At 47.6% G+C, this 22826-nt stretch overlaps 1 protein-coding gene across 10 annotated transcripts in view; it reads right to left on the bottom strand.

The window, feature by feature from the left end:
- The window catches only part of WNK2 (WNK lysine deficient protein kinase 2), a 149270-nt gene that overhangs the window by 106828 nt on the left and 19616 nt on the right, over nt 1-22826 (bottom strand). The gene's annotated exons all lie outside the window — the stretch shown is intronic.

Here is a 22826-nt window from a genome sequence, read left to right as displayed (position 1 = left end):
GAAGTCTGACCCAAGTCCTTCCCCTCTTTATCCACAGAGAGCAGAGCAGGCCTCTGACTTAGAAAGCCGGCACAAGTTGCTCCTGGTTCTCCAGCATCTGCAACATCAGACCCTGAAGCCTCACTGATCCTGAATGAGCTCCTCCTTGCTCAAGAAGGGCTGAGGCAAAATGGTCTCCGGGAACCAGAGACACCTCCAAAACCCACACTGCAATACTCATGAGCTTGTCCCCTAAAAACAGCTCTGAAACCTTGCTGCCTCCACACCTACTTAGTGAGTATTATTAAAAGAAAGAAGCAGCCGTTTACTTCTAATTTACACATAACTTTGAGAATATGTTCACAACCACAGCAGATGACAACCAGAAAATCAGGAGATGCTGACAAGAGACAAGAGACAAGAACAGAGAAGAAGAGCAGAGGCCCAGCCATGCCCGCATCAGTGCTAGAGGACATGGCAGACACTATTCCTGGGGCCTGGGAACACCTGCACCCTGAGCACTAAGCTGGACGTTAAGTTTAAGTGGGAACTATAACACCACCATCAAAGTACTAGGAGCCACCTCTGGGGTGTCGCCCTTAAGTGTGCTCCAGCCACGTCTCTGGAGGAAGACCACTGACACCCGCAGCACATTCCAACACCGCAAGCACCTTGCTTGTCCCCACCCCATCTGCTCCAGCATTTCCCTGACCCCCATCCATCACCGACCCTGCCCCCTGCCTCATCCCGCCCCTGCAGCCTAGATCCTGGCCCTTCCCTTCCCAAAACCTTCCAAAGGATTCCCACCTCAGAGCACTCACAGCTCTGTTGCCTTCAACTTCAACTCATGGATGAATCTTACCTCTAGGGACCCCAGCACGGCCTTCTCCCCAAGCCTGAGTGTGTATCCCCAATGTCACCTCCATCACGGCCCAATCAGCCCACAAAGCCCACGCCTTCACCCTCCCACCAGGAGGGCTCTCAGAAAGAAACATAAATACAAATGAACACAAAACGTCACGTTTTGAGGAGTTCTAGGAAGACAGAAATGGATAAATCTGGACAAATGGAGGGAGAAATCAGAGCTGAAAAAAATCACAGGCCAAAACCCCTCGGGCCCTTTGAAAGACCTCAGAGGACATCAAGCCAGACTCCAACCAATCCAAAGAGAAGAGGAGGGCCCTGGAATCATGACGAGATCAGCTGGTTAAGGAATTCTATCCCAAGTGGCACTGTACCCATTAGGCATTCTCCCTCCCACCAGGCCCACCCCAACAAACCCTCATCAGACACTCCACGCACAAGTGGGACTGGACGGCATAATCACCAACAGAGCAAAGATATACCAAGACTGATCCCAGAAAAACAAATAATTCAGGGACAAAAGCGACTTCAAAAAAAAAATCTAGTTCATGTCCTCATAAAGATCCAAGAGGCTGACACACATAAATAAGAGCAGCTTCTCCTTAAAAAGAAACAATCAAGGAAGAGCTTTTGCAAATTAAAGCTCCATACTTTAAGAATAAGATATTCTGTAATCTAATGAAACACTAAATACAAAAAAGTAACCATTTAACCAAGACAATAACATGGAAACATGTTCTACTCATCAAAGGTGATGCTTTGTTTTAGAAAATAAGTCAAGCCACCAACGTATTCTCAATACGTGTATTTGACATGGGAGTTACATCTAGAATACAGATGGAACTCCCATACCTCAACAATAAAGACATGAACAGCAAAGTCACAAAAGAAGATGAAGAAACGGTCAATAAGCACATGAAAACATGCTCAGCATCATGAGTCACCAGGAAAATGCCAATTACAAGCACAAGATACCACTTCACACCCACCAGAAGGGCTAAAATAAAAAGATGGATCATTCCAACCACTGGGCATCTGAGAGCAGCTGGGCTCCCGCTGGGCACACAGCTGTTGGAAGTGCAAGCTGGTACAAGCCTCAGTGAGCCCTTGGCAGGTTCACCCCTGCTCTAGATCCAGCCACTCCCCTCCAAGGTAACCACCTCAAAACAAAGGATTGACAGCAGCTCCATTCATAATATCTCCCAGACTCCAGAAAAGGCAGAACTCACACGTGGGGGTGAAACCAGAACAAGGGCTTGCCTCTTTGGTGGGGGAAGATGCAGGAGCTGAGAACCTGGGGAGGTGTGGGGGGACGACGGGAACACTCTACATTATAACAGAGGACAAGGGTTACACCTTCGCATGCATCTGTCAAAGCTCATCAGCTATACACTTAAGATCTGTGTTTCATCATGTGTAAGTTATACCTCCATTTTTCAAATGTAAAAAATAAAGTGAAAGCATCTGAAAACCAAATGAGAGAAATAGAAGAAAAACATCAAGAGACATGAAAGAACCAGCTGGAAGTCCTAACAACAAGGAACAGGAGTTATAAGAGCAGAAAACAGATATCAGGAAGGAGGAAGATAGCAGAATAGCATTTCCCTGAGCTAAAAGAAGAACTATTTAGAATAAAAGCATGTGCCAAGGCCAGGTCAGAGTAAATGAAAAATGACCCACCTCCAGTCTCATTCCAGCAAAAGTGAGATTCCCAAAGACTGAGATCAAGTTCTACCTGCTGAGGAACACCCAGACAGGCACCCAGTCTCACCGGCAACACTGGCAACATCCTCAACGTGCCGGCTCAAACCTGGAATTCTATCACCAGCCAAAGGGACATCAAACCACGAGGCCCAAAGACTTATTCTCAGACACTCGAGAACCCAAAGGTTACTTCCCAGCACCCTAGGTGAAACAGCTACTGGAAGTGTTTCTGCAAAACACAGAAGGGAACTTGGTGAAGCCAACTCGACTAGCCCACAATGGACGACTGAACTTGGCTGCACCAGGAGAAGGAAACCAGAAAGGACGTAGGGTTGCCCCACTGTGCCACTCCCTGCCCCAACAGACAGCTTTGGACGATGACATTTCAGTTATATTTCAGTTACTAGACCTTCCAATGGTCTGGTCACTGATTCTAGAGGAAACTCACAGGATTATTTATAGTTATAATAAAAATTATTTCTGCCAATATTTCAGCATCAACCAACAGCAAAGTTAAAGATTTCATTATATTATAGTTCGGAGCAAGAGGTTCATGTTATAAATAACATAACTAACAAAGCTAACATAGGTGCCCTGCATATGCTATAGTTTTCGTTTTTAGATGCCAGCTAAACAGGATAAATCCAAGACTTGAGTATAAGACAAAAGTCAGCTCTTTAATGACAGCGCCTCTTGGAGCTGGGCTGGGTGTGGAGGTGGGAGGGAGCAGACCTTATTTTATGTTCTAAGCCACTGCGCTATTTTTAACTAGGTGACACACTGCTTGATAATTTAAAAGGTCAGTTGGCATGTCCTCAGAGAACTGCCCAGAGCCGCCGCAGTGTGCTGCCCAGCGTCCCCCTCTCAGAGCTGGCCGGGGTCCTTTCCACTGGTTGTTGATTGCTGGCTGGCCCCATTAGCTCAGTGACTCCATGGAGGCAGGACCACCCCGGTGACTGATGCATCATCACTCTTTATGGGGTGAAGTCAGTAATTGATGTGCTGGGGGCTCAAGTCATGAATCAGGATAGGCAGAGAGCACCTGATCCCGTTGAGAACCCCAAATCCTGCCAGAGTCAGGCTGTTCTTGAGGTCTGGTGTTGAGTGGTGGGCTCTGGCTGCTCACAGAGTATCGCTATGGGACAGTTCACCCCCACCACACAGGGAGGTGAGTTCTCTTAGACCAGCCTGCCTCCCGCCAGGTCCCTGGTGGTGGATAAATTATTGGTAAAGTATTTATTGGGGGGGGGGGGCTTCCCTGGTGGCGCAGTGGTTGAGAATCTGCCTGCCAATGCAGGAGACACGGGTTCGAGCCCTGGTCTGGGAAGATCCCACGTGCCGCGGAGCAACTAGGCCCGTGAGCCACAATTACTGAGCCTGCGCGTCTGGAGCCTGTGCTCTGCAACAAGAGAGGCCGCGACAGTGAGAGGCCCGCGCACCGCGATGAAGACTGGCCCCCGCTTGCCGCAACTGGAGAAAGCCCTCGCACAGAAACGAAGACCCAACACAGCCATAAATAAATAAATAAACAAAATAAAATTTAAAAAAAAATTATTTATTGGGTAAAGATGGCGGGAGTCAATCAGATTATAAAGGATAAAAGCATTCTGGGACAATGCTGGCTCTTGTCTCCTATAGGGAAAAGGTCCAGCCAGTCACGGACGGCACCCTCGGAGTGGGGACAGGGAGGACGGGTGGCCAAGGTGGTTAGACGAAGAAAGCCCTGGGTCCCACAGGCCCTCCCAGGCCACCCAGGGACCAGCTCTGCCCAACACCACCACCAATGAGGGCTGAAGCCATTAGACCCAGATGGCCACACTGTCTGCTCACAGGGGATTCTGTGACCATCTCCTTTCCCCAGGCAAAGCCCAACCAACCCCATGATGAGCAGAGCTGCCCAGCGGCCCTGAGTCCTGCCAGGGAAAGGCAGGATCCACACACACAGTACAGAGGCGGGACATGAGTAGCTGGGAGAGAATGCCCAGAACAGCCAGAGTCCTGGGGGTGGCAACCTGGACCTCTCTCCAACCCCATTTGGTCATAAAACAAAAGAAAGCCTCAAGGGTCTTTGTTGAGAACAGTCCCATGTACAGGGAATCACTCCATGACAGGGGCTCTGGGGACAGAGTGGGCCCAAGGGTGGGGGTCACTGGCCCTGCCTAGTGTCTCTGCACACTCTAGGCCCCGGATTCCATTGGTGGGAAGAGCCTTCCCAAGTGTAGAGGATTTGACCCAGGCTCAACCTGCTGCAGAGCTGGCCCATTCCTCACCACTCTTTCACCATGAAGCAGAGAGAAGGCGCAGAGTCTGGGGTCCAGGTAGGTGCACAGGGAGTGGAGATGTCAGTGGAGAAGAGGATGTTTGGTCCCCCAACTCCTGCTTCTGGCAAGGGTCGTGTACCTCTCTCAGTCACCATATGGTCACTGAGGCTCTGGGCATGCAGGAAAGGGCTGTGGACAATCTCAGGGGGGAAGGGAGTGGCAGGCAACAGATAAATACACAATTACACTGCACCAAAAAACAGAGGAAAGGGATAGGTGGGTGGGCCAGCTAGGGGCACCCCTGAGCCAGAGAACACCCCCATGGCTTGGGGAGAAGGGCAGCCCCCACCTACCCAGGGCACTGTCAGGGCAGGGATCCCAGGAAGAAGCATCCTGCATGAGGGAGTGAGGTCCCAGGAAGAGTGGGCTGATTGTGGTTTATGTCAGCACAGGGGCTGGCGGCTGCAGGGGCAGCAAGCAGGTGGCTCACTGGGGATATCCTGACCTCTCTCAAGAGCTGAGCTCCACAAGGTGAGCAAAGGAGAGCTCTGGACAAAGGGTAATATCTCATGCTTTGGGTTGTGACCTGTTCCCTTTAATATTTAGTGTGGTTTTTCTGGAAGATAAAGGTTATTTTATTTTATTTTATTTTTTTTATTTAACATCTTTATTGGAGTATAATTGCTTGACAAGGTTGTGTTAATTTCTGCTGTACAACAAAGTGAATCAGCTATATGTATACATATACCCCCATATCCCCACCCTCTGGCATCTCCCTCCCACCCTCCCTATCCCACTCCTCTAGGTGGTCACAGAGCACCAGGCTGATCTCCCTGTGCTATGCGGATGCTTTCCACTAGCTACCTATTTTACATTTGGTAGTGCATATAGGTCAATGGTCCTCTCTCACTTCGTCCCAGCTTACCCTTCCCCCTCCCCGTGTCCTCAAGTCCATTCTCTACGTCTACGTCTTTATTCCTGCCCTGCCCCTAGGTTCATCAGAACAATTTTTTTTAATAATTCCATATATATGTGTTAGCATATGGTATTTGTTTTTCTCTTGCTGACTTACTTCACTCTGTATGACAGACTCTAGGTCCAGCCACCTCACTTCAAATAACTCAATTTCGTTTCTTTTTATGGCTGAGTAATATTCCATTGTATGTATGTGCCACATCTTCTTTATCCATTCATCTGTCGATGGACATTTAGGTTGCTTACATGTCCTGGCTATTGTAAATAGTGCTGCAATGAACATTGTGGTTCATGACTCTTTTTGAATTATGGTTTTCTCAGGGTATATGCCCAGTAGTGGGATTGCTGGGTCATATGGTAGTTCTATTTTTAGTTTTTTAAGGAACCTCCATACTGTTCTCCATAGTGGCTGTATCAATTTACATTCCCACGAACATGCAAGAGGGTTCCCTTTTCTCCACACCCTCTCAAGCATTTATTGTTTGTACTTTTTTTTTTTTGTAGATTTTTTTGATGATGCCCATTCTGACTGGTGTGAGGTGATACCTCATTGTGGTTTTGACTTGCATTTCTCTAATGATTAGTGATGTTGAGCATCCTTTCATGTGTTTGTTGGCAATCTGTATATCTTCTTTGGAGAAATGTCTATGTAGGTCTTCTGCCTATTTTTGTGTTGGGTTGTTTGCTTTTTTGATATTGAGCTGCATGAGCTGTTTGTATATGTTGGAGATTAATCCTTTGTCAGTTGCTTCGTTTGCAAATATTTTCTCCCATTCTGAGGGTTGTCTTTTCGTCTTTTTTATGGTTTCCTTTGTTGTGCAAAAGCGTTTAAATTTTATTCGGTCCAATTTGTTTATTTTTGTTTTTATTTCCATTTCTCTAGGAGGTAGGTCAAAAAGGATCTTGCTGTGATTTATGTCAAAGAGGGTTCTTCTTATGATTTCCTCTAGGAGTTTTATACTGTCTGACCTTACATTTAGGTCTTTAATCCATTTTGAGTTTATTTTTGTGTACGGTGTTAGGGAGTGTTCTAATTTCATTCTTTTACATGCAGCTGTCCAGTTTTCCCAGCACCACTTATTGAAGAGGCTGCCTTTTCTCCATTGTATATTCTTGCCTCCTTTATCAAAAATAAGGTGACCATATATGAGTGGGTTTATCTCTGGGCTTTCTATCCTGTTTCACTGATATATATTCCTGTTTTTGTGCCAGTACCATACTGTCTTGATTACCGGAGCTTTGTATGTAGTCTGAAGTCAGGGAGCCTGATTCCTCCAGCTCCGTTTTTCTTTCTCAAGACTGCTTTGGCTATTCGGGGTCTTTTGTGTTTCCATACAAATTGTGAAATTTTTTGTTCTAGTTCTGTGAAAAATGCCAGTGGTAGTTTGATAGGGATTGCATTGAATCTGTAGATTGCTTTGGGTAGTATAGTCATTTTCACAATGTTGATTCTTCCAATCCAAGAACATGGTATATCTCTCCATCTGTTTGTATCATTTTTAATTTCTTTCATCAGTGTCTTATAGTTTTCTGCATACAGGTCTTTTGTCTCCTTAGGCAGGTTTATTCCTAGGTATTTTACTCTTTTTGTTGCAATGGTAAATGGGAGTGTTCCCTGAATTTCTCTTTCATATTTTTCATCATTAGTGTATAGGAATGCAAGAGATTTCTGTGCATTAATTTTGTATCCTGCTACTTTACCAAATTCACTGATTAGTTCTAGTAGTTTTCTGGAAGCACCTTTAGGGTTCTCTATGTATAGTATCATGTCATCTGCAAACAGTGACAGCTTTACTTCTTCTTTTCAAATTTGGATTCCTTTTATTTCTTTTTCTTCTCTGATTGCTGTGGCTAAAACTTCCAAAATTATGTTGAATAATAGTGGTGAGAATGGACAACCTTGTCTTTCTCCTGATCTTAAGAGGAAATGGTTTCAGTTTTTCACCACTGAGAAAGATGTTGGCTGTGGGTTTGTCATACATGGCCTTTATTATGTTGAGGTAAATTCCCTCTATGCCTACTTTCTGGAGAGTTTTTAACATAAATGGGTGTTGAATTTTGTCGAAAGCTTTTTCTGCATCTATCGAGATTATCATATGGTTTTTATCCTTCAATTTGTTAATATGGTGTATCACACTGACAGATTTGCATATATTGAAGAATCCTTGCATTCCTGGGATAAAACCCACTTGATCATGGTGTATGATCCTTTTTCTTTTTTTAATTAGTTAATTTATTTATTTTTGGCTGTGTTGGGTCTTCATTGCTGTGCGTGGGCTTTCTCTAGTTGCGGTGAGCGGGGGCTACTCTTCATTGCAGTGCGAGGGCTTCTCATTGTCGTGGCTTCTCTTGTTGCAGAGCACGGGCTCTACGCGCGCAGACTTCAGTTGTTGTGGCACATGGGCTTAGTTGCTCTGTGTCATGGGGGATCTTCCAGGGTCAGGGCTTGAACCTGTGTCCCTTGCAAAGGCAGGCAGATTCTTAACCACTGCGCCACCAGGGAAGCCAGGTGTATGATCCTTTTGATGTGCTGTTGGATTCTGTTTGCTAGTATTTTGTTGACGATTTTTGTACCTATGTTCATCAGTGATATTGGCCTGTAGTTTTCTTTTTTTGTGACATCTTTGTCTGGTTTTGGTATCAGGGTGATGGTGGCCTCGTAGAATGAGTTTGGGAGTGTTACTCCCTCTGCTATATTTTGGAAGAGTTTGAGAAGGATAGGTGTTAGCTCTTCTCTAAATGTTTGATAGAATTCACCTGTGAAGCCATCTGGTCCTGGGCTTTTGTTTGTTGGAAGATTTTTAATTACAGTTTCAATTTCAGTGCTTGTGATTCATCTGTTTATGTTTTCTATTTCTTCCTGGTTCAGTCTCGGAAGGTTGTGCTTTTCTAAGAATTTGTCCATTTCTTCCAGGTTATCCATTTTATTGGCATATGGTTGCTTGCAGTAATCTCTCACGATTCTTTGTATTTCTGCAGTGTCAGTTGTTACTTCTTTTCCATTTCTACTTCTGTTGATTTGAGTCTTCTCCCTTTTTTTCCTGATGAGTCTGGCTAAAGGTTTACAAGTTTTGTTTATCTTCTCAAAGAACCAGCTTTTAATTTTACTGATCTTTGCTATTGTTTCCTTCATTTCTTTTTCATTTATTCCTGTTCTGATCTTTATGATTTCTTTCCTTCTGCTAACTTTGGGGTTTTTTTTGTTCTTCTTTCTCTAATTGCTTTAGATGTAAGGTTAGTTTATTTATTTGAGATGTTTCTTGTTTCTTGAAGTAGGATTCTAAACTTCCCCTTAGAACTGCTTTTGCTGCATCCCACAGGTTTTGGGTCGTAGTGTTTTCATTTTCATTTGTTTCTAGGTATTTTTTTATTTCCTCTTTGATTTCTTCAGTGATCGCTTGGTTATTTAGTAAGCATACTGTTTAGTCTCCATGTATTTGTTTTTAGTTTTTTTTCCTGTAATTGATATCTAGTCTCACAGCGTTGTGGTCGGAAAAGATACTTCATATGATTTCAATTTTCTTAAATTTACCAAGGCTTGATTTGTGACCCAAGATATGATCTATCCTGGAGAATGCTGCATGAGCACTTGAGAAGAAAGTGTATTCTGTTGTTTTTGGATGGAAAGTCCTATAAATATCAATTAAGTCAATCTTGTTTAATGTTTCATTTAAAGCTTGTGTCTCCTTATTTATTTTCATTTTGGATGCTCTGTCCATTGGTGAATGTGGGGTGTTAAAGTCCCCTACTATGATTGTGTTACTGCCGACTTGCCCTTTTATGGCTATTAGCATTTCCCTTATGTATTGAGGTGCTCCTATGTTGGGTGCATAAATATTTACAATTGTTATATATTCTTCTTGGATTGATCCCTTGATCATTATGTAGTGTCGTTCTTTGTCTCTTGTAATAGTCTTTATTTTAAAGTCTATTTTGTCTGATATGAGAATTGCTACTCCAGCTTTTGTTTGATTTCCATTTGCAAGGAATATCTTTTTCCATCCCCTCACTTTCAGTCTGTATGTGTCCCTAGGTCCGAAGTGGGTCTCCTGTAGACAGCCTATATACGGGTCTTGTTTTTGTATCCATTCAGCCAGTCTATGTCTTTTGGTTGGAGCATTTAATCCATTTACATTTAAGGTAATTATCGATATGCATGCTCCTAGTATCAATTTCTTAATTGTTTTGGGTTTGTCTTTGTAGGTCTTTTCCTTCTCTTGTATTTCCTGCCTAGAGAAGTTCCTTTAACATTTGTTGTAAAGCTGATTTGGTGGTGCTGAATTCTCTTAGCTTTTGCTTGTCTCTAGAGGTTTTAATTTCTCCGACAAATTGGAATGATATCCTTGCTGGGTAGAGTAATCTTGGTTGTAGGTTTTCCCCTTTCATCACTTTAAATATGTCCTGCCACTCCCTTCTGGCTTGCAAAGTTTCTGCTGAAAGATCGGCTGTTAACCTTATGGAGATTCCCTTGTATGTTATTTGTTGCTTTTCCCTTGCTGCTTCTGATATATTTTCTTTGTATTTAATTTTTGATAGTTCGATTAATATGTGTCTTGGCATGTTTCTCCTTGGATTTATCCTGTATGGGACTCTCTGCGCTTCCTAGACTTGACTATTTCGTTTCCCATGTTCGGGAAGTTTTTGACTATAATCTCTTCAAATATTTTCTCAGACCCTTTCTTTTTCTCTTTGTCTTCTGGGACCCCTATAATTTGAATGTTGGTGTGTTTAATGTTGTCCTAGAGGTCTTGGAGACTGTCCTCAATTCTTTTCGTTCTTTTTTCTTTATTCTGCTCTGCAGTAGTTATTTCCACTATTTTATCTTCCAGGTCACTTATCCGTTCTTCTGCCTCAGTTATTCTGCTATTGATTCCTTCTAGAGAATTTTTAATTTCATTTATTGTGTTGTTCATCATTGCTCTTTAGTTCTTCTAGGTCCTTGTTGTTTAACAAGAAACGTTTGTTTCTTGTATTTTCTGCATTCTACATCCAAGATTTTGGATCATCTTTACTATCATTACTCTGGATTCTTTTTCAGGTAGACTGCCTATTTCCTCTTCATTTGTTTGGTCTGGTGGGTTTTTACCTTGCTCCTTCATATGCTGCGTATTTCTCTGTCTTCTCATTTTGCTTAACATACAGTGTTTGGGGGTCTCCTTTTCGCAGGCTGCAGATTCATAGTTTCCATTGTTTTTGGTGTCTGCCCCCAGTGGGTAAGGTTGGTTCAGTGGCTTGTGTAGGCTTTTCAGTGGAGGGGACTGGTGCCTGTGTTCTGGTGGGTGGTGCTGGATCTTGTCTTTCTGGTGGGCAGGGCCACGCCCAGTGGTGTGTTTTGGGATATCTGTGAACTTAGTATGATTTTAGGCAGCCTCTCTGCTAATGGGTGGGGCTGTGTTCCTGTCTTGCTAGTTGTTTGGCATGGGGTGTCCAGCACTGGAGCTTGCTGGCTGTTAGGTAGAGCTGGGTCTTAGCGTTGAGACGGAGGTCTCTGAGAGAGCTCTCGCCAATTAATATTATGTGGGGCCGGGAGGTCTCTGGTGGTCCAATATCCCGAACTCGGCTCTCCCACCTCAGAGGCTCAGGCCTGACACCAGGCCAGAGCACCAAGACCCTGTCAGCCACACGGCTCAGAAGCAAAAGGAGAAAAAAAGGAAAGAAAAAGAAATAATAAATTAAAAAAATAAAAATAAGATTATAAAAATTTTAAAAATTATTAAAATAAAAAAAAACATTCAGCTATTCCACAGATGCAGGGCACATCAAGTTAACTGTGGGGATTTAATCCACTGCTCCTGAGGCTGCGCAGAGAAATTTCCATTTCTCTTCTTTGTTCGCACAGCTCCTGGGGTTCAGCTTTGGTTTTGGCCCCACCTCTGCATGTAGGTCGCCCTCAGGCATCTGTTCCCCACCCAGACAGGAAGGGGTTAAAGCAGCGGCTGATTACGGGGCTCTTGCTCACTCATGCCGGTGAGAGGGAGGGGTACAGTAGTTATAATCGGAATGTGGGCAACCCTGCGGCAGCAGAGGCCAGCATGACGTTGCAACAGCCTGAGGCATGCCATGAGTTCTCCCAGGGAAGTTGTCTCTGGATCACGGGAGCCTGGCAGTGGCATGCTGCACAGGCTCCCAGGGGGGTGTGGATAGTGACCTGTGCTTGCACACAGGATTCTTAGTGGCTGCAGCAGCAGCGTTAGCGTTTTGTGCCCGTCTCTGGGGTCCGAGCTGATAGCCACAGCTCGCGCCCATCTCTGGAGCTCGTTTAGGCGGTGCTCTGAATCCCCTCTCCTGGCGCACCCTGAAACAATGGTGTCTTGCCTCTTAGGCAGGTCCAGACTATTTCCCGGACTCCCTCCTGGCTAGCTGTTGTGCACTAGCCCCCTGCAGGCTGTGTTCACTCAGCCAACCCCAGTCCTCTCCCTGGGATCTGACCTCCGAAGCCTGAGCCTCAGCTCCCAGCCCCCTCCCACCATGGCAGGTGAGCAGACAAGCCTCTCAGGCTGGTGAGTGCTAGTCAGCACTGATCCTCTGTGTGGGAATCTCTCCGCTTTGCCCTCTGTGCCCCTACTGCTGTGCTCTCCTCCCTGGCTCCAAAGCTTCCCCACCCACCCCCGCCCCCACCAGTGAAGGGGCTTCCTAGTGTGTGGAAACTTTTCCTCCTTCACAGCTCTCTCCCAGAGGTGCAGATCCCGTCCCTACTCTTTTGTCTCTGTTTTTTCTTTTTTCTTTTGCCCTGCCCAGGTATGTGGGGAGTTTCTTGCCTTTCGGGAAGTCTCAGGTCTTGTGTCAGCATTCAGTAGGTGTTCTGTAGGAGTTGTTCCACATGTATATGTATTTTTGATGTATTTGTTGGGAGGAAGGTGATCTCCCCATCTTACTCCTCCGTCATCTTGAAGGCCCCCCCCTTACTGTAGTTTTAAAAATACATTCACTTCTTTTAAACTCAAGTGCTCTCCTTAGCCACATCTAAGCAATAAAATATGTGAACTCACAGAAGAGGGAAGTATGCTTTTTCTAATTCATTTTAAAACAAAGGCATCAGAGAGCATGTACGCTAGAGCAAGAGCTCACACCTCTCCATTCTTTGATCAAAGAATACAGCTTTCCTTTGTTTCTGAAAAAATAAAAAATAAAAAGATAAAAGATAAACTAAACTAAAATAAAATAAAGGCATCATTATTAAAGTGTAAAGTCCTCCTACCACTGCCTTAAGATGGTATCCCACTTCTGAGGAAGCGTAGACGCAACATGAAGGGTCAACATGAAGGGTCTGTGGAGTCACAGAAAAAGGAAGATCCCACTGGGCACGGGCTGAGAGTAAAATCTCAGGGGACACACAGGTCAGGGAGGCTCGGGCACTCCAACACTTACACATTCTTTCTCATGGGTGCCAACAAGCTTGTAATTCCCTGAGGAGGAAACATGATCATCACTATCCAGCCCCTCACTGCTTTCATAAATAATACTATCTTCTTTGGTGTGGGGTGGTAGATTTAGGTGCACAAATGACTCAAAATTAGTGTCTTTAAGGGCCTTTGTTCTTCTAAGGCCACCCGGGCCACTGCCCTTCCCACAAAAGGCAGAGCCACCAGCAGCAGCAAGGGTCCCACTGGGCCCCGCCCCTTCTGCCGCCTACAGAAGGACTATGTAAAACTAGGTGCGTTCACCACGTGTGAGCTGGGGTCCAACTATGTCATAAGTTTAAGTAGCTGTAAAAGACGTCAACTCCAGCATCTCCATGAGGGCTGCTCTGTTCCATTTTATCCATTTTCCTAGCACTTTGTCCTCCTGGGGGGACTAGACTAAAGCCTGGGTGTTTGCTGAGGCCTCTCTTCCTCAGCAGTCCCTGTCAGACTGCTGAAGCTCTGCCCAGCCTTTCAGCGTCTAGTCTACTGCATAGTGCCGGTGCTCTAAGGCAGAGCAGCACTGGTCCTACAGAAATGTATTGTGAGCCATATGTGTAATACATAGTTTAACAGCCACATTAAAAGTGTAAAAAGAGCATGTAGAGTTAATTTTAATAATATATTTTCCTTACCTCAATATACCAAAAATATCTTTTTAACATGTACAGTTGACCTTTGAACAACACGGGTTTGAACTGCGTGGGTCCACTTAACACATGGATTTTCCCCCCAGTAAATACATGCCACAGTATTACACGATCCGTGGTTGGTTGAATCCATGGATGTGGAACCATGAATATGGAGGGCCAACTGTAAATTTGTATGTAGATTTTCAACTGTGTGGAGGAGGGTCAGTGCCCGTAGCCCCCGTATTGTTCAAGGGGCGGCCCTAATTAATGTAAGATTATTAACGAGACTCAAAAAAAATTCCTTTTAAAAATGCTATGTCTTAGAAATCTAGTGTATATCTTACACTTAGATTACATCTCAGTTTGGACCAGCCGCATAAATACCGTCATCTCCAGCATAAATACCGTTATTATTTTAATGCTCTATGAAATGGTTCCATGGAACTTCATGGTCTTCCAGCTATATTATAAAAATACACAAGTGCAGATTCTTATTTCCACTCCAAAAACCTAATATAATACAGTGTTTCCTGAAAGTCTTTATTGATCACCTGGCCACATTTGTCTGTCATAAAATGATGCATGTTGGAATTTAGGGTTTTTATTTCCTATGGTCATACAGCTTTGAGGGCCAAACGTTTTTCTTCTGCACTGAGTTATTATTACAAAAGAGTAGTGCATAGTTGATCACACAGTTAACAAACGTGACTGAACACGCAGATCTTAGTGAGCCAGGTGGAGCCTTTTCCCTATCACTTCACACATTCTCCATTGGTGAACCTTAATTATCACTCGACTGAGGCTGAGCCAGCATCAGTTCTGTTCATCTCTGGTTCACATCAGCCAGCAGATGGGGCGAGGCAGCAGTTATGGTTCCAGCACAGAGCAGTTCTTCAGGGCCAGCTGGCAGCCCCATCAGGGCCTCCTCCATTTCTATGGACATAGAGTGTGCCACCCCGTCTGTGGGAGCCCCATCTCCAGACCCTCACTAGGGTCTAGCATTACTTTTTACTCTGGGCAGGGTCAGAGGTGAGGTCCAGGGTGGGTGGGGGGTGACCCCTGCCTACCCTTTAAGAAGCCCCTATCCGTGGCATGAACACAGTGGGTCAGTTTTGGGACAGGCCCTTTGTGCTGGGCACCCCTGGGGTGGAGGCCTCTGCCCCATGCCCCATCCCAGGCTCTGGGTCATGGGCAAGCTACAGGACCCCACCCACCCCAGGCCCGCCCACCCTCCTCATCACAGGACACAGACCAGGCCATGGTGAGAAGCCAGCAGGAGCTGCCACACTTGGTAGGGACAGGTGGAGGAAAGGAGCCGAACAGAGGAAGAGGACCGGATGGGGGATGGGGGATATCTCTGAGAGAGCAGACAGGCTGGGGGGGGGGGGCGGGGGTTGGGGGGAGGCAGCACCTGATCGGGGACACAGCCACAGCCCACCAGCATCCCCAAGGGCAGGAACTCGCTGGGCAGGCCCGAGCCTTCCTGCAGTACCCACCCCCAAGCCCTCCACCCCACAAAACCTTTTATGGGACCTCAGGCCTCACACGGGCCAGTCAGACCTGAACCAGCCCACAGAGAGTCCCAGGTAATGACAGATGGCCACGGCCGAGACACACTTCCTCCCATCACAGCGGCCTTGAGCAGGCCTCCCTGGCAAGGCCTGGGGAGTCAGCCCTCCACGGTCCATCTATAGTCACTCCTGGCCTGGCCATGGGGTCTTGACTCTACAGCTGTGGTCTCACCGCACTTATTCCCCCTCCATACAATGGGAAAGGATGGAGATCTAATGGGGGTGGTACCAAACTCAGGTCCGTTCTCTCCTAGAAGCAGGCGGACAAGGGAGAACAGGGCAGTGGGGCAAGGGAAACCAGGAGGCCAGGGCAGCAGACCCATGCAGGACGATGGCAGCCAAGGGAGAGGAGGGAAGGCTTTGCTCTTCTCAGGGGAACATCTGCTCTAACCCTGGCACCCTCGGCCAGAGCAGTGGGTCATCATGGTGTGAAATGCAAACAGGAGGCTGGTGAGCATGGGAGCTAGCAAGAGAAATCCCACTGGCCACTCCCTGCACCAGCCCTGGCTCCCCTACAGCCCCCCAACCAGGAGCAGTAGCCTGAGGTGGCCCCAAGGCCCAGCAAGCAGAGGCTGGGCAGCAGCCACCCCTATACCTGACCACACCACAAGTCTGGTTTCTAGGAAGGGCTGGCCCCACCCCAGGCCACTTCCCCACAGGGACACCTAAAGATAGATATGGACGCACCATGGGCGTGGGTCAGCTGAGATGAACCCCTCAACCAAGGACAGAGCCTGTGGGGAGGAGCAGGCAGGACAGCAAACACTGCCCAACACCAGGGCTGGGCTGTTGACCAGTCACTCCTCTGGGGCCTCTTCGTTGGCCCCACTTCCTGTACAGGGTCCCCCTGTGGCTGGGGCACCCTAGGGTAGCAGTGGGGTGCAGGTCCTTGTAACAATCTGCTGAATGCTATGGACACTCCACCAGAAAGTAAAAAGTATTTACCCTCCCCCACACACCTCCAAGCCTGGGAACATGCAGACCTGCAGCGCTGGCTGCTCAGGAGCAGAGAGGAGGGAGAACCCAATGCCTCCTACTGCAGAAGGCCCCATCCAGCCAAGTCCTCTAAGCCCCACCCCAGAAAAAAGTGGCCCAGACTCACTCCTCTCCTGTCCAGAGGCCCTGGGCAGCCCAAGTAATCCAACCAACAGAGATAAGATGACCTCACGGGCCAGGCTGCAGACCGATGGCCTCAGCCTAGTGTCTGCTGAGTGAACATGCTCCCAGGACTGAAACATCCATGGTGTCCCTCTGGGCCAGGCACTGCGCCAGGGTACAGGGCAGGGGGATGTCCCTCTGGGCCAGACGCTGTACCAGGGATGCAGGACAAGAAGCTGGGGCTGTCCCTCTGGGCCAGGTGCTGCACCAGAACACAAGGTTGGGGGAGGCACTGACAGATGGACAATACATGCGATCAAGGCCACAGAGGACCACAGAGGCTCAGCGTCGTCTGGAACGAAGGAAAGCCCAGTGGCTCCCATCTGCCCCAATCCTGTGAACCAACTCCTTGGTTCCTCCCCAAGATGGCAGCAAAAGCCCTGGGGCCACAATCAAAACAAGACAGCAGGCACATGGGGCACATGCATGTGAAATGAGCAGTAAGGTCTGGGTCTGACTCCTCTGAAGAGAAGGGAGCCCCACATTCAGCACATTCTCCCCTAGAGTCGTGTGGCCTAAGACAATAGCTACAAGCCACATGTGGCTATGAAGCACTTGACATGAGGCTGGTCCAAACTGAGATGTAATCTAAGTATAAGATATACACTAGATTTCTAAGACATAGCATTTTTAAAAGGAATTTTTTTTGAGTCTCGTTAATAATCTTACATTAATTAGGGCCGCCCCTTGAACAATACGGGGGCTACGGGCACTGACCCTCCTCCACACAGTTGAAAATCTACATACAAATTTACAGTTGGCCCCCCATATTCATGGTTCCACATCCATGGATTCAACCAACCACGGATCGTGTAATACTGTGGCATGCATTTACTGGGGGGAAAATCCATGTATTAAGTGGACCCACGCAGTTCAAACCCGTGTTGTTCAAAGGTCAACTGTACATGTTAAAAAGATATTTTTGGTATATTGAGGTAAGGAAAATATATTATTAAAATTAACTCTACATGCTCTTTTTACACTTTTAATGTGGCTGTTAAACTATGTATTACACATATGGCTCACAATACATTTCTGTAGGACCAGTGCTGCTCTGCCTTAGAGCACCGGCACTATGCAGTAGACTAGATGCTGAAAGGCTGGGCAGAGCTTCAGCAGTCTGACAGGGACTGCTGAGGAAGAGAGGCCTCAGCAAACACCCAGGCTTTAGTCTAGTCCCCCCAGGAGGACAAAGTGCTAGGAAAATGGATAAAATGGAACAGAGCAGCCCTCACAAAGGCTGAAGCTCAGCTTTGAATTAGCTCAATTTCAGACTGGATTAACATGATCTCCTCTAATTCTAACTACCTCTGGGAACAAAAGTAAATCTTCTCTAGAGAAAGACAAAATCACCCACAACCTCCCTCAAATACCTCCATAAGTTTTAAACACATAAATCTGAAATGGCCAGGCAGACTAGGAGACAAAGCCAAATGACAGAAAACTGAGAGAGAAAAAAAGACAATGGCAATGAACTACAAGAGGAACCAAATATTATAGTTATTAGACACAGACTGTAAAATCCTGATTAGTGTGGTCTAGAAAATAGATAGTGAGACGGATAATTTCACCAGAACTAAAATCTATGGAATAGGAATCAAATGGAAACTAAAACCAAGAAATGAAACTGGGGGCTTCCCTGGTGGCGCAGTGGTTGAGAATCTGCCTGCCAATGCAGGGGACACGGGTTCAAGCCCTGGTCTGGGAAGATCCCACATGCCGCGGAGCGACTAGGCCCGTGAGCCACAATTGCTGAGCCTGCGCGTGTGGAGCCTGTGCTCCGCAACAAGAGAGGCTGCGATAGTGAGAGGCCCGCGCACCGCGATGAAGAGTGGCCCCCGCTTGCCACAACTAGAGAAAGCCCTCGTACAGAAACGAAGACCCAACACAGCCAAAAATAAATAAATAAATAAATAGATATTTAAAAAAAAAAAAAAGAAATGAAACTGGGAACTCAATATATGGGTTTAACAGCAGGTTAGACACAGCTAAAGACAGGATCAGCAAACTGGAAAATAGATGAGTACAAAATATACAGAGTGAAACATGGAGGCAAATGGATGGGCAATACAGGAAAGAGGATTTTTAAAAACTCCTAGAACACAGTGAAAAGGTCCAACCTATGCATAAATGGGGTTCTGGAACAAGAGGGCATAAAGAATGGAACAAAAGGAATATGTATAAAATAGCAGCCCAAAGTTTTCCAAAACTGAAACAAGACATCCAGACATTGATTCAGTAAGTACTATAAACCCTAACCAGGTTAAATACAAGGAAAATCACACCAGGGCACACTGCAGCAAAACAAAACTCCTGCAAATTCAGACACACAGGAAAATCTTAGACACAATATCACAAAAGGCAGGCAGGGGTGGGTAGATGAAATTCGACGTTGCAAGACCCCTGCCTTGCCCAGGATGTGGTAGAAGTTCTACTTCATACCAGGCTTTAATAACCAAGGATACAATGTTGTAATCTCTAGTTGGACTACTAAAAAACTTAGGAGAGAATGCATAACAAACTTTCTAAGTACAAACTCTAAACTGCCCAAAGTCCAGAGCTCTATGATTGGTTCGTCCAATAACAAGGCAGACACACCTGAAACCACACCTCAGTTGTTAAAATTACCACTATGTGTATACACAAGTATGCAATGAAATAATGACCAAAAATTACAAATACACAGTGAAATGAAGTAAATGAAATGACAGGTGAAATAAGCACACCATCCCAATTATCCTGCTCTCTGTCACCCTCCATCCTGCCCTCCTGGGTTATCCAGCCCTATAGCCCAGGTCTCCCCAGGGCATACCTGCAAAAGACAACCATCTTTGTGGCCCCAGTAACCTATGGGACGATCGTATGGTCTTCCCAAGAGCAGAACAGAATCCCAAATCCAGTACAGAGCTAGTGCTCAATGGGGCACTAGCTCCTTTCCGAAGGAGGGTTTGCTCCCTGGGGGATGGTAAAGCCACCTCCCCATTTCACGACCGAGACCTACAGATGCCATGTCTGGCATCCCACAGGGACTTCTCTGCCTCCACCTGTTATGTCTCACCTCCAACAGCTGGAAAGGCTCCTGAGGCCCAGGAGCGAAACTCTGAGGTCTGACACCCTGTGAACTCAGGGTCGGGAAAGCTGGTATCAGTGAGTCTCTCTCCTTGTCACTTACACCCTAATGGGTGAAGAAATGCCTCCACCTCCTCCACACCTGCATCTATCTCTCCCTCAGGCAAACATTTACCAACAGCCATGACCTGCTGGACAGCCACACGCTGGCCTCACTAAGGTGACCTTAAGACAAGACCCCTGCCTTTGGTGCTCAACCCTATGAGCCATGCAAGTCGGTGCTGCCCCCATTTTACAGAAGAGGAAGCTGAGGCTCAGAGAAGCTCAACACCTCCACAAGCAGCAGGTCAGAACATGACACCCAGCCAACCTGGCTCCCACTGCCTCCAGGTGTGGGCGGGCTGCTGGGAACATGGTTGACATGGGTGAAGCATGGCTGCAGAAGACGGGCAGATCTCAGAGTGCGGTGCACACATCGCTCCAGGTGGGGAGGCCTGAAAGAACCCAGGACGCATGTACAAGCAGAGAGCAGGGTGAGTTCCCGAAGTTCACCCTCCAGCTCACCCTTCCCAGGGCTGCTCTGCAGATAACCAAGTCCTGCTCATACCCCTTCCCAGACAGCCTGGCCCAGTCAGCACCCAGGCTGTGGTAGGGACCACAGCCACCAGCACAGAATCATGTGGCACCTGGCCTCCCCCACACCCATCCCAGCTGCACTCACTCCAGAGTCTCTTTACCTGGCCCCAGGAGCACAAACAGCTCCCCCTCCCCCAGACCCCTGGTTCTCCCCAAATACACAGGCAGGAACATCACAGTGTGGAGAGATGGCAGGGAGAGGTGGGGCTGCCACTCCCCATGAGGGACAGTGGCCAGAGCAGTCAGCACGTCAGCCACCTGGCCACAGGGCCTGCCCACCCAGGTACGTGGGTCAAAGCCCTGACTCTACCCAACTCCACCATCCTCACAGCACAACTCCCCTCCCCACCAGAGCCCAGAGCCTTGAGAAGGTGACAGTGCTCTTCAGTGACCTCCAGCACCCTTCACTCCTCAGACCACACGTGGGTTCCTCCCTTGCTGTGCCGCAAGGCACCCACAACTCCCTAGGTCAGGGCCAGGGCTTAGGCATCACGTGACCCACATGAACCAGCGCCATCAGCTTCCTTGCCACTGACATGGGGAACCTCCTTGTGTGGTTTGGCAGCACAGGAAATGCCTAAGACAGGTGTAGATACTCGGTCAATGTAAACCACAGGACACAGCCAACTCATTCGCTCACGGCCCTCTCTGCCAGGGTCACCATCATCTCATAACTCTTTGCAACCATCCTCCCTCTGACCCCTGACCCAGGAAGAAGCCTGGCGGAGGGTACCCTGCAAGGCCACTGGGCAGTGGTGACCCCCAATGCTCATACCACCCTCACTAGACTACCAGAGGCAGGTGCTTGCCCGAGGCCACACAGCCGGACGCTCAGCTCCCTGCAACGCAGGATTTGTTGCCTCTGCCGGGCACAGCTGTCTCCTCTGAGCTGCTCCTCCTCAGAAACGCACCCCAAACCCTACGTCTAAGCAGCCAGGCAAGTGCTGAGCACAGCCCGACTGCACGTGTGTGAAGGCGCACACGCAAAAGGACACGGGTAGGAGCTGCAGGGACACGTGCAGGAGCAAGTGCTTACACTTGGACCAGTGACAGGAGTCGGGTGTTTCTCCCCTGTAAAAAGCTATTTCCTCTACTGTATTTAAAATATTTCTCAGAGAGTACAGCATAAGAGAGTAGCAGATAACGTTAACACAAAAACTCCATTTTCAGTTGCTCATGCCAGCAGGCACCGCAACCCAGGAAGCGCACCCACGGCCTGTCTTGAGCCCTGCAGTTCCCACCTGGGACTCTCACTCTGGTGCTCCCCCCCCAGGGAAGTCATCCAAAACCACGATGCCTGTGTGTGTGTGTCTGGAATTCTTCACTGGATGGTTATTTATAATTTCGAGAAATAACCAGACATCCCAGGACAGGCCTGGCAGCGGTGATGTGGGTCATGTGGTCCACGGGGCAGTTACAAACCCCGATTACTGAGTAAAGTGGTGAGACAGGCAAGGGTGAAAAGCACCAGGCTGGGATTTAATAAAATTCACACAGTGAGAACAAAACAGCCAACAAGAATGGGGGCTGCGTTCAGGGAGGAGGGCACAGGGACTTTTTTCTTCCTTCCCTCTGTTTCCCCCATTCTCTGCAATCTGCTGAACTTCATGAAACTAAAAACAAAAAGCACTCACCGGCTACACCCCCGGACCATGTTCTGGGCAGCAGCAATGCTTACTGCAAGGCTATTTTCCTCCCTAGAGTGAGGTTACCATGGCGTTTATTTCAAAAGCTCCCTTTGGCATCTGTTCTATAAATGGCTTTGGGTTTGCACTGGACGCACTCACTGGAGACAGAATTCCTGATTCTGTAAAACCCACAAACCCTGAATGCTTCTTCCTGTTGAGCTCCATCTCCTCCAGGGGGCAAAGAAGAGGGATCAGTCCAATCCCCCTGAGTGTGCACTGAGCACTTACTGTGTGTTGCTTAATGGGAGATGAGACCCTCTGCGGGAGCTGGGGGGAACTAGGGTCCTGCCTGTCAGGGATGGCAACTGAGGTCCCCCCAGAGATCTGGGCAGGTCTAACCCCCTAGGTCTGCATTTGGGAGTTTATTTGAGAAGATAAAGTACAAAAGACTCCTGATAATAATCCAGGGTGGGATGAGGTTTGTTAGTCTACTTTTCTGTTCTATTTGGAATTTCCATGATGATAAGTCAGCAATAACAGTTGGGATGTTCTGGCCCTCAGTCAGTACCAGTGGCCTTGCCTCTGATTTAGACGCCCTGGGCATGACCTTTCCAGGGAGACCTGGCCAGGCATGGGCATCATGGGCAATGCCACGGCCCCCTGCAAGCTGCCATCACCCCCACTTGGAAGATGAAGAGATGATGGGTCAGGGAACAGCTCTTAGTCACCCTGGGGTGCAGCACACCCAAGCCACCTCCCCAACAAGGAAACCAGGAGAGGGGGCTGGACTCCCTCCCCAAGGGGCCACAGCTCCCCACCAATGGCAGCAGATGCACTGTGGACCATCCTCAGTGACTGTTCCTCAAGGGCAGGCCCGGCACACGTCAAGTCAACCCCAGCACTGGCTCACGGGAAGACCTGTCCACCCCATCAGCCATGTGGCTGCCAG

Source organism: Balaenoptera acutorostrata, chromosome 6, assembly GCF_949987535.1.
Source record: "Balaenoptera acutorostrata chromosome 6, mBalAcu1.1, whole genome shotgun sequence".
Lineage (NCBI taxonomy): Eukaryota > Metazoa > Chordata > Mammalia > Artiodactyla > Balaenopteridae > Balaenoptera > Balaenoptera acutorostrata.
This window is presented reverse-complemented; position numbering and strand designations above follow the sequence as displayed.